Here is a 12,909-nt window from a genome sequence, read left to right on the forward strand (position 1 = left end):
ATGACAGCAGATATATTTTCGTTTTGCACATGATTATGATATAAAATTGAGAATGGAAATGGGGGATATGTGAAAGAGACAACAACCCGACCAAAGAGCAGAAAACAACCCAAGGCCACCAATGGGTCTTCAACACAGCGAGATAATCCCGCACCCAGAGGCGGGCTTCAGCAGGCCTCTAAACAAAAATGACTAGTTCAGAGAAAATGGACGTCACACTAAACTCCAAAACATATAAAGGAACTAAAATTAAAAAACCACACAAGACTAACAAAGGCCAGAGGCTCCTGACTTGGGACAGGCGCAAAAATGCGGCGGGGTTAAACATGTTTTGTGAGATCTCAACCCTCCCCCTATACCTCTAGCCAATGTAGAATAAAGAAACACATAGCAATACGCACCGAAAAACTCAGTTTAAAAGAAGTCCGAGTCCGAATTCAGAATAGGTAACAAAAGAAACTAAGCAAAATGACAATAAATATTCTCTACTGACTACATTTATATGAACATTCAACCTACTTTGGATCATACACACTAAAGAATAAGAATAGAAGAGTTTTATTTGTAAATTGTATATGGCTGATCCATATGCATGTCTATTTCACAGACATGACAATGTCCCATATGGGGCTTCCAAAAATTACAATACACATGAGGAACTGTATGTAAAAATTACTGACTGTGAAAAGCACATTCAAACATTTGAGATCTCTCCATGCTTCAGATCAAATAGATGTATCAGAATCAACTTTAATATTATCACGAGCAGGACTATATGTATAAGCTGAATTTGTAAATAACTTTTCAATATGCCAAAGCCATCGTGATCGATATGGAATTTACTGGAAGAGAGGAAACATCACCCAATGCAAACATCCCCTTCACGGAGAGGCCAAACAGAAAGCAGATCGTGGAACTAATTTCAACAAGGCAGTGGAGATATATTTGTTGTGGCGGAAAATAGTTTCAGTTGGAGATGGTAAGATACATTGTTTCTACTAGATTAATTGGAGGAAAGTAGAGGTTACATGATGTCATTTTTCGTACTGAAGTGAACCCATAAATGTTACGACCCTTCATTCCCCTACTCTAACCAGAGTGTTACCATAAAGTTTTATAATAAATTCTTCTTTGGTTATTTGCCACCCTGTTAGAAGTATTTTGCAGAGCATTCCAAAAATACTGGCAGTTCTTTAAGTATGATATAGTCTTGATTACCTATATACGTGTTGTCTGGCTTGAAAGCCCTGACCACATGTGTTTGGTCTGGGGGGACATGTATAATTGAACCGTCACAAAAAACAAGCTTAAGAGGTCTTGACAACACTATTGCTGATGGGATGAAATCAATTGAAATGCTGGAAAAGATACTCAGAAAATGTAATGCTTTTGGACTTGCATCTTCAACAGTAAAGAAAATTTCTTCTCATTTACAATGAGTAAATCAGCATTTAAAATTTGAGGTAAAAGGACACATAAGCAAAGAGACAAATATAGCTCTTCATTGTTCTACATATGCTCTTAATGATAAATTAGCTAAAGATTTCCGTAGTAGTTGTGATCATGAGCACAGTGGGCATTAATTGCGATGTCTGTTCACAAGTTACACAACTTGGTGAAAATGTGTTGGTTGCATACAGGGAAGTTGAACCTCAAGTTCCATTGGATATAAGAGAGGAAATAGAACATGATATTTCTGTTGCTGATAAAATGTTGAATGAATGGCACTCCCATTGTGTACGCACTGTACACCAAGAAAGTGCAAAGCAGAGCGTCCTTCAAAATTTCTAGCACAATGAAACTTTGATCATTACAACAAAACCCGAAAAAAAGTGTTAGATCCTTGTTAGCGAAGATTAAACACAGTTTGCACAGGATTTTTTTTATTTAAATCCTTACATTGATTGATTACGACGACAATGACATTCCTTTTTTTATATTTAAAACAAGAACGGTATATTGCTGTTATTGAATTAATAGTTTTTAATGACAAAAAAGAACTACAAAAGCATATATAAGATCATAGACGTATAGTATGGTTATAATCTACCGAAACATATATTTATTCTAGATATTAAATTTTAATTACTACAAGTTATTAAAAATATTGTAAGACGTTTTCAACAAAGTTTTTTTGCTTTTTTAGATACTTCAGTATCTTTAACAGCTTCTAAATCCCTTCGAGGCATTAGAAAAGTTGACATGTTGAAAAAATCGATGAATATTCTGTACTTGTCGCTGAAAATAAAAATATGTCGTAATGTTAGCTGTGCAATATAAAAGCTAATAACAAAAATTTGCCTCACGAACAGTTTGTAGGTAGAAATGAGACATTTCGTCACCAATTTCCAAGAACTCAGATAAGACGATGAATTAATTTTATTAATTTTGTTGTTCATTTAAATTATAAGAAAAAACAAAGATATTTAAAATCTGCGTTTAGGTACCAACGGAATATGTTCCATTTGTCGAAGGCGAATCTCTATTTTACGACAAAACCCGGAAAACGTTGTTAAATTCTTGTTCATAACGCATTTTTTTGTAAAGGTTATGGGGTTTTGGGCACCTTCAAACATGTTTAACCCCGCCACATTATTTATGTGCCTGTCCCAAGTAAGGAGCCTGTAATTAAGTGTTTGTCGTTTGTTGCTGTATATCATTTGTTTTGTCGTTTATTGTTTTGTACATAAATCTAGCCGTCATTCTTCTCTTTTGAATTGTTTTAAATTTGTCGTTTCAAAGTCTTTTATAGAAGAGAGGCGAAAGATACCGAAGGGACATTCAAACTCATTAGTCGAAAAAAAACTGACAACGCCATGGCTAAAAAGGAAGAGACCAATAGAAAAACAACAATATACAAAAACTTGAGACTGAGCAACACGAACCCCACCAAAACCGTGGGTGATCTCAGGTGCTTCGGAAGTGTAAACACATCCCGCCCCACATGTTGCACGCGTCGGTAGGTCACATTCGGGGAAAAGGAAGCGTCCGTAAAATTCTCGAAGGGATGATTTCATCTTCACTATCCTGTAATAGTTTTTCTCATTGTTGAAGGCCGTTCGGTAACCGATAGTTACTAAGTTCTATGTCATTTTGGTCTTTGGTGGAGAGTTGTCTCATTGGCAATCATAACGTTTACGTTCTTGTTTTATTTGTGACAAAATATGTCACCCTCAAATATGTGTCCTTTTGAAGATCTGTGTCGCCCCCCAAATGTGACTGTGGAATAGAAATATGGTCACCATTGGTCCTCCTCCGACCGGCAGTAAAACCCTCGCCAAAGTGGGGCGTCCGTTTGGCTGTGCGGGATGTACAAGTTTGCAGCCACGTCCGGTCAGAATGGGGACGTTAAATCCGATGCCTCGTGTAAAGAGTGTGCCACGCTCTTTGCACACTCTAACAACCCTTGCAACAACTCTTTGAGGGGTTAGTAGGTGGCCTGTTGCAAGGCTAAATTTCTGTCCCTATTCAATATACCCTCATTTTGCCGTGGCAGTTCAAACTTCTCCAACCTTCAACCCGGACGGTCTCTATAACAGGACCTACCTATTGTATTAAATGTTAATTTGTTCTCGTCCTGAACATGCATGAACTATTTGTCACTGGACGGTAAGCAACCAACAATCAATCAATCATATATGTGTCCTATTCCATATTGCGTCTTAAACGTCACAATTAGATGTCCTTTCTATTCCATAATATGTATCCTTTTTAACAAGGTATGCCTGTCCTATGTGTTGACGTCCGAATTATAAAAACGACTTCAATGAAATAGGTTTGTTGTCAAAGACAGCAATACGCCTTCATGTTATAATTAAATCGGCAACAGTTAAGGCCACTGAAAAATAAATGTGTGCAAAGGGGGGGCTCGACGGGGATAAGGAAAGCTGGGAATGCGGAGGCGAAAACCAAGATAAGAGGAGAGTATAAATAGAGATTTATTTAACAGATTTCCGTCTTGGAGTAAGGGGATGGGAGTCAGAATTAGGGACCCCCTGTTCACCCCTCTTCGTAGGGGTGAATAGTTTCTCGCATATCAAATAAGGGAAAAATATACTTTTTATCTTTCATCTATTTGTAAGCATTATACATTTTTTTTTTTATTTCTAAATTGAAGAAAGAGTAATTGTGATACTTTAAATATTTAAAACGGTTGACACTTGAGTTATAAACGTTGTTTTTTTTTTTTTTTTTTTTTATTAAGGGTTAGAAAATTTTGTATTCTTCAGCGGTCCCATAATTAGGGTAGAGTTGACCCCGCCACATTCTGTATGTGTCTGTCCCAAGTCATGTAACATAACTGAATGTCGATATAAAAGACACGGATTTGAATAAATAATGAGTGTCGTGACGTCACGGGACACGTATCTGAGGAAAGGACATAGATTTGACTCTTACATATATACGACAAAAAAATAACATTAAAACGATCCTTATCCTTATACCCTTCTTTGATTTAACACTTCTGTACACAAACGTTGCTCAGCAACAAACGGTGAACAGTCTTTAAGTACAAATGAATATCCCTTGCAGTCGCTTTTCGACAATTGTCGTTTTTATACATCTTAAGATCGTGGTGTTATCCGCCCTCTTTTAATAGAGATGTACATAAGTTGTTCGAATATCTATTTAAAATACATTTGTAATATTTCAACAGTACCTAACTGTAGATTGTAGATACTGATAGCCTGATGATCCTCCAGTTCCAGTTTTGCTTCCAATCATGCGATGCACCATTAACACGTGATCGTCTTTAAATGAAATTATGAAAAAATAGAAACATTGTCATTGAAATGAAAGTGTTCACATTTAGAAAAAAAAGCGGTGTTAATTATCTGTTTTCCTGTTATAAGGTGATTAAAAGGAATTCATTTCCTAACTAATGGGAATAGTAAATATTATTATTTCTTTGAATCGCGTATTTTAACGCATAAATGTTAAAGCAAACATTGGTATTTAGTAGGATCCGAAATCCGAGTACAAATTAATTTGAATTTAAATTTCTAGTACTGGAAATCGGAATTCTGAATTAACGAATTGATATTCGGTACAAATCAGATTTCCTAATCTACAAGTAATAATAGGAATATCTAGATTTATAGGCTGGTAGGAGGACCCTTAATTGAACAGGATGAATCATTTTAAGGACATGCATTGTGCAATATGATACATTATACAAATGGTCTTAAATATCTTGTAATGAAATAGACTTATAAACAAGCACGTAGCTTGGAAACCGATAATTACTTGGGATTTCTCACAAGAATGCAAATGAATTTGAAATAAATGATAGGCGAACCAGACAGTGATGTTTTTACATCTTGCATGCAAGGGACCACTTAAATAAATTGTCTGGGGCTTATCCCTAAGTGAACAAATCAGTAGCTGGTGTATTCTTAAAAGCAAAAGTATTGACAAATTTACCGATTGTGTTTCCATATAAATAAATCAAATCTAGTTCAAATCGGAATCATTCTAACTATAATTTTAAGATATCCTGGAATTAACTAGAAATGTAGTACAATCCAACATCCTTCTAGTACAAATGTTTGTGTTTCTATTGGTAGATATAAGAATTCCGATCTGGACTAGATGTTTATTAGTACGAGTCAGAATTTTGATTTCTACTTGTATTTGAAACTTTGATGAATTGTACTACATTCTGTGTGCAGTTATCCAATCGGCAGTAAAATCCATGCTTCACAGGGGCTTTCGTATGGCCGTGTTAGATGTTTACATACATAGCCACGTCTGGTCGAAATGGTAATGTGAAATCCGATGCCTCGTGTAAGGAGAATGCCATGCTCTCTACACTACACGTAGAATCCTTGTAATAACTCTTTCTTACTAGCCAATATGACCTCTTAAAACAATCGGTAGTCTTAATTTTTGTTCTTCATTCGGTTGACTGAATATACAAAAAAAATACTTGTTAATTTATTTTTGTACCCAATATGTATGAAATACTCGTCACTGGAAGCAAATAACAATCAATCAATTTTAAAAGCAATTATTACATTTATCTTATGAAAATTCAATGAAAGACTGAACAGTCTTTTAAGAGTTGTTCGGATGAAAAAAGAAAAAAAAACAACGTTAACTTACATCTCCACTTCATGATCAAACCATCTACATCAGTAAGAAGGGAGAGGACTTTATACGGCAGGCAGTAACCAGGTTCATCCCTCATAAGAGAAATCCTTAGTCCACCTTTAAAGGCTTTATGGCTTAATCGTCTTATTCCTTTCTTATGATCACCTTAAAAAATGATATATCAGACTCTTAAATTGTTGAATACAAACATTGTTTTTTCTTTAGAAGTAAATTAATTGCTCAAGAATACGACAGGGTAAATACAAAAAAATATGACACCTTAGGAATATTTTATATTTTTCTGATTTCGAGTACAATGCTTTCCGCAAACATATTCAACCTATTAAATGGAAGCATCTACATGTACTGACCCTTTAAGTAAATAATTGGTGGTTTTTTCATGTGCCAATATCAGCAATAAGGGATACTTTGTGGGGGCATTTTCAAAACGTGGCTATGAAAAGTAATAGTAGATAAAAAAATTTAAAGATTAGGGAGTACGCACTGAAAGGACTCTTTAATTTATTTATTAAAGGCAAGCATACATATGAATATAATCGTACCTAGAAGGCTCATAGATTCGAGTACGAAAGAATCTGATGCTTATTTTTTATTTCTACAAATATATTTTTGTTTTTAACCGGATTTCGAACGAAAAATCGGTTATTGATTTGGGGATGTACGGCAGGCGGCTGCAATAACAGTGTCCGTGCATTTACTCATGAACCGTTCAACCAAAGCTTTTCAAATTTTAATATGTTGTAACTGATGACAAAACAGAGGTCAAGTTCAATATTGACGATTTTAACTTTCACCGTTCAGAACTTATAGTTCTTGAAAGATTGAAAAATGGTGTTTCCAGTCGTGTCCATGCTTTAACTCATGAACCGTTCAACCAAAGCTTTTCAAATTTTAATATTTTGTTACTGATGACATAAAGGAGGTCAAGTTCGATATTGACGATTTCATTTTCACCGTTCAGGAGTTCTGGTTCTTGAAAGATTGAAAAATGGTGTTTCCAGTCGTGTCCGTGCTTTAACTCATGGACTGTTCAACAAAGCTTTTCAAATTTTAATATGTTGTAACTGATGACAAAATAGAGGTCAAGTTCAATATTGATGATTGTCACTTTTACCGTTCAGGAGTTATGGTCCTTGTGATATTGAAAAATGCCAGGACACAAATAAATGTTAAAAAATCCGGTTTACTGTCATTCTGACAGCTCTTGTTATTAAATTCGGCTCTGGTTAAAGTAAATAAATGATTCAGAACACCGTTTGAAGCGTTTCACTAAAAAATCGTGCCACGTTTTGAATTAAAATTAGAAAAATACATTTATGTTTTCTGCAACTAATCTAAAAAAAAGTTTATACAATAATCCAATCTTACTTTCATATGTGTCTTTGTCTATAACACCTTGAAATGATGCCTGCAATAATAAAAGATTACATTAAGAATCAAATTGGATAACACGATTCAGTAAAATACTGCTTAACACCGATTAGAATGTACTTCATCTACTTGATTCGATAATGCATTTAATGAAAGTTACAAAAAGGTCATATTCCTTCTGCTAGCAAAGATGCGAACCCCTTTGAGTGCAATCAGGAAAAAGGCATTTAAATTTCATTAAAATGTGTCTTTTTTCAGTAATATTTACGTAACATTTCATAATGAACTGTGAACCCAGTGATATGATTGATTGGTTGTTGGTTACTTAACGTCCAGTGGCAAATATTTCATGCATGTTCAGGAAAAGAACACTTTACTAACAAATACAAAAGGTAGATCTTTTAGTTAATAGAGGTCGCCCGGGATGAGAGTCGGGAAAATTTACACTGCCACTGGAAAATGAGGGTGTATGGGATATGGAATGAAATTTAGCATTGCAACAGGCCACCTACGGATTTCAAAAAGAGTTGTTTCAACGGTTCTTAAGGAACAGTGTGTAACACTCTTTCTTCAAGAGGAATATGAATTAACGTCCCCATTCCGACCGGACGTGGCTGCGTACTTGTACATCCACCACAGCCAAAAGGACGCCACACTTTGGCAGGAGTATTACTGCCTAATGGAAGAAAACCTGTAGTGACCATATTTCTATTCCTCAGTCACACTTTTTGGATGACTCTCAGTGACAAAATGGTTTTCTTTATTTATCAGAACTACGATTCAAAGTTGATGATCAAATCTTTTTCATAATTATATGCAAAAGGCATAATGGTCCGGATTTCTAGTATTCTTTCTATGCATTGAAATTTAAATTGTTCAATCAGACATTGCAAAATTGAAAACAATGACTGGTTTCGTTCATAAATTATTCAAAATTAAACAAGAAATATATAGGTTGTTTTGTACTGGTAATCCCGATTGATTGTCGATTGCTAAACGTCCAGTGACAAATATTTCATGCATGTTCAGGACGAGAACAAGTAAACAATAAATTAAATAGATAGGTCTTACAAGAGAGGCCGCCCTGGAAGAAGGTCGGGGAAAATTTGTACCACGGGAAAATGAGGGTATATTGGATATGGACAGAAATTTAGCATTGCAACAGGCCACTTACGGACCCCTCAAAGAGTTGTTGCAAGGGTTCTTCACGTGTTAAGAGCGTGGCACTCTCTACACAAGGCATCAGATTTAACGTCCGCATTCTGACTGGACGTGGCTGCGTACTAGATAAATCCCGCATAGCCAAACGGATGCACCACTTTGGCGAGGGTTCTACTGCCGATCGGAGGAAGACCAGTGGCGACCATATTCTATTCCCCAGTCACCCTTAGGGATAGTCCCAAGAAACTCATAGGAAAATAACAGTCCAAACCATTCAAGCTCTAAATGTTACACGATTCTTATCAAAAATCATTTATAAACGGAGAACTATTCTGGACAGGTAATGAACTGAAATCCGTAACAAATAGACTGTTAATCGTAACACCCTAATTTTGGTCCAAAATTCGTAACAATTACGGGAAAACCGTAATGGTTGGCATATATGTGCTAGTTGGATAAACTTACTTTGTCAGCACTTTTTTCAGCTGCTTTCACATACCGTTGCCAGAATTCAGAATCTATCTCGTCGATAGTTTCAAGCCATGCCTGAAAAGTATAAATGTTAACAAAATAAAACAAAGCGATCTCCTTCGTCTCGAAAACAAAGTTGCACTGATGTTCAATGAATCGTTATTAAAAAGGACGAAGCTGCGTAAAACCCATCAAAGATAACAGGCTTAATGTCCATAAAATTTAGAATTGATCAGTTACAGAACTAGACCTGAAATTATTGCAACTAGTTACCGGTCCTGATTAGTCAAAATCATTTACCGGACAAAGGGTCTGACACAATTGCTCCGTGAATTGGACCAGGTGGTTTTTTGTTTGTCAGGACTGTGATCTCCAGCGCTTTTTAACAGCTCTGCTCTCCAAAAAGGATACAGAGATCTTAACAGAACCAAAAATTACAACTCATAACTGTCAAGCAGGGCCAGAACATGAAGTCATTATGTTTTTTTATTCCTGAGACAAGTATGAAGATAGTATAAATAAGATGTGGTATGAGTGCCAATGAGACAACTATCCATCCAAGTCAGAATGAGTAAAAAGTAACCAATTATAGGTCAAAGTACGGCCTTCAACACGGAGCCTTGGCTCACACCGAACTGCAAGCTATAAAGGGCCCCAAAAAGACTAGTGTAAAACAATTCAAACAGGAAAACCAACGGTCTAATCTATAAAAAAAACGAGAAACGAGAAACACTTATGAACCCCACAAACAAACGACAACCACTGAACAACAGGCTCCTGACTTAGTACAAGTGCTTACAAAATGCAACGGGTTTAAACGTTTTAACAGGCGCCAACCTTGTTTGTTTTTCTTTCAACGTATTAAAAATCGAAACTATCAGCATACAAAATAAGGCGTCTGACAGATCTATAAAGGTACTGAAACATATACCACCTCCTCATATTTAATTGATCGATTGTTGGTTGCTTAACGTCCAATGGCAAATATGTCATGCATGTTCAGGACTAGAACAAACTAACAATAAATACAATAGGTAGGTCCGGTAATAGAGGTCAACTGGATTGCAGGTTGGGAAAATGAGGGTATATTGGATAGGGACAGAAATTTAACCTTGCAACAGGCCACCTACGGACCCCTCAAAAAGTTGTTGCAAGGGTTCTAAACGTGCAGAGAGCATGACACTCTCTCTACATGAGGCATCGGATTCAACGTCACCATTCTGACCGGACGTGGTTGCGTACTTGATACATCCTGCATAGCCAAAAACTAACGCCCCACTTTGACAAGGGTTTTACTGCCGGTCGGAAGAAGACCTTCTATTCCCCAGTCACCCTTAGTGATCCTAATATTTAAAGTGTTGACCAATTTGAAAATCATTCTGATTTGTAGTTCAAACAATATAGCGCCACTCTTAGACTGGGATATGATAATAATTCATGTAAATAAAGGTAGCTAGTTCTAATTAAACTAACGGATGCATTTGTCATGTAGTACCTTTGTCATGTAGTACTAGACTTATCTACAGGAAAATCGAAATAAATATTAATAAGTAATGAAAAACGTTAAGATTTGTCACATAGTTAAATATAGACTTGGATGAAATGAGAACTTCTTTATTTTTATACGATTGAACATTTATTGCAACTAAAAAAATGCTTAAAATATTATGGTATTGGTGTGTTGTACTGATTAAGATATACCCGAAGAGAAACGGGGGTATATATAAAAAAGAAGATGTGTACCGGTTTTATTGCCAATGAGACAACTCTCCACAAGAGACCAAATGACACAGAAATTACACAACTATAGGTACCCGTACGGCCTTCAACAATGAGCAAGGCCCATACCGCATAGTCAGCTATAAAAGGCCCCGAAATGACAAATGTAAAACAATTCAAACGAGAAAACTAACGGCCTAATATTAATTTATGTACAAAATAATGAACGAAAAACAAATATGTAACACAGCAACAAACGACAACCACTAATTATAGGCTCCTGACTTTGGACAGGCACATACAAAATGTGACGGGGTTAAACATGTTAGCGGGCCCCCAACCCTCCTCCTAACCTGGAACAGTGGTGTTACAGTACAACATAAGAACAAACTATAAAAATCAGTTGAAAACCTGGACTTCATCTGGATATAAGACCCATGATGATAGGGCGTATGCAAGCCTGTTAATGTTGAAATGTGCAATAAAAAAATTGTTGGACTTGTTTTGCTAAACGTCACGTGGCAAACATTACTAAAGTTTGCTTAACTGTGCGGGATGTAAAGATACGCAAACAGGTTAGAATTACATTATGCTTAACGTTCATTTTGTGAGTTTTGTTTACATATTTAAGGCGAGAACCTCGCTCTAAATTTCATAGTATATACCTTTCCATACACTATCCAATTTAGCACATATTTACAACTTGGGTAATCCGGAAAAAGTATGTACTATGAAAATTAGAAGGCAAATTCAATCAATTTGATTGGACGAGAAGTTGTAAGTATGTGCTTATGATTTAACCTAACAGTTTAACTCAGTAGATATTTAAAATATAGTAGAATTTATTTTTTGTAAAATTGCCAAACCTGTACAACGCTGAACAGTGTTTTATCTTTGGCTGATTGTCTCAGTGTTTCTTTTGAACTCTCTGTTTCCAGCATGTCAATATAACTTTTATTGCTATGTTTAATTCTGTCTTCCTAATAATTAAAATATGATGAATTAAATCAAAATACAACATAGTCTTTTACTTGAAAGAGATTTTCAAATCATTTTCAGCGCTTAGATATTCATATTAATCTTGTATATACATATGATTTATTATATAAAAAAAACAAAAAAACAAGCAGCATAGCGTTTACAAAGCGGTGAAATGATCTCATTTTCTGCTAGCTAGAAATTAAAGACTAAAACAGGTTTATAAAACAAAAATGCATCAACTTATTTTCTATAATTTACATACCTCACGAATTCCGATTTTATTTTCAAGCAGTCGAAACTGGAAGCTTTGCAATCCAGTTGCTGATTTAAGGAGATGTCTGCAAATAAATTCAATCATATTAATTTGTATAAATCATATACACAACATCGAAGAGAATTGAGATTTTCTTTCTTTGTGTTAGATGCCTTAATATTTTAAGTACTTACATACATAACATATACAAAAGGTGATATTTGGGACCAAATGCACAACGGGACCTTGCAATACTTATGGTATTGTTTAATCCCCATTTGCTGGATACATATACTCTGATGTAGCAGTAATCAAATGAAAGTTAAAAAGTAGTATTAAGAAATAATTTAAATATTTGCAAGAAGTGTATTTTGAGATTTTTGTTTAAAATAATGTGGCGATGAATAAGGGTTGCTGAACAAAAATATATGAATACATCGCTTAGGAAACGTAACGTTGGATGGCATTGATAATACAGTACATAACCCGGTGTGTAGGCATCATGATTCGGGCACGAGAGATTTTTACAGTGTTAATTTCATTTTGTATACCCACGTCTTGATATTTTCCTTAATTTGTACTTAATCGAAAAAGTGTATACTATATGCTGTATCTACAATCAACTACAAAAACTTTTTTTGTTGGCGTCAAAGATTCCGAAAGGTTTAACCAGATACTGCTAAGGTAATCTATTCAGGTGGTAAAAAATCCTTAGTACTTCGCAAAATTCAAAGTTTCGTAAACAGTTAATTTATAATTATGACCATATCAATTATAAATTCATGTCCATACATGCTGACTACTGTTCTGGTGATACCCTCGGTGTACAACTTTCATAC

The sequence above is a fragment of the Mytilus californianus genome, unplaced genomic scaffold (assembly GCF_021869535.1).
Source record: "Mytilus californianus isolate M0D057914Y unplaced genomic scaffold, xbMytCali1.0.p SCAF_1, whole genome shotgun sequence".
In the NCBI taxonomy this organism is placed as follows: Eukaryota; Metazoa; Mollusca; class Bivalvia; order Mytilida; family Mytilidae; genus Mytilus; species Mytilus californianus.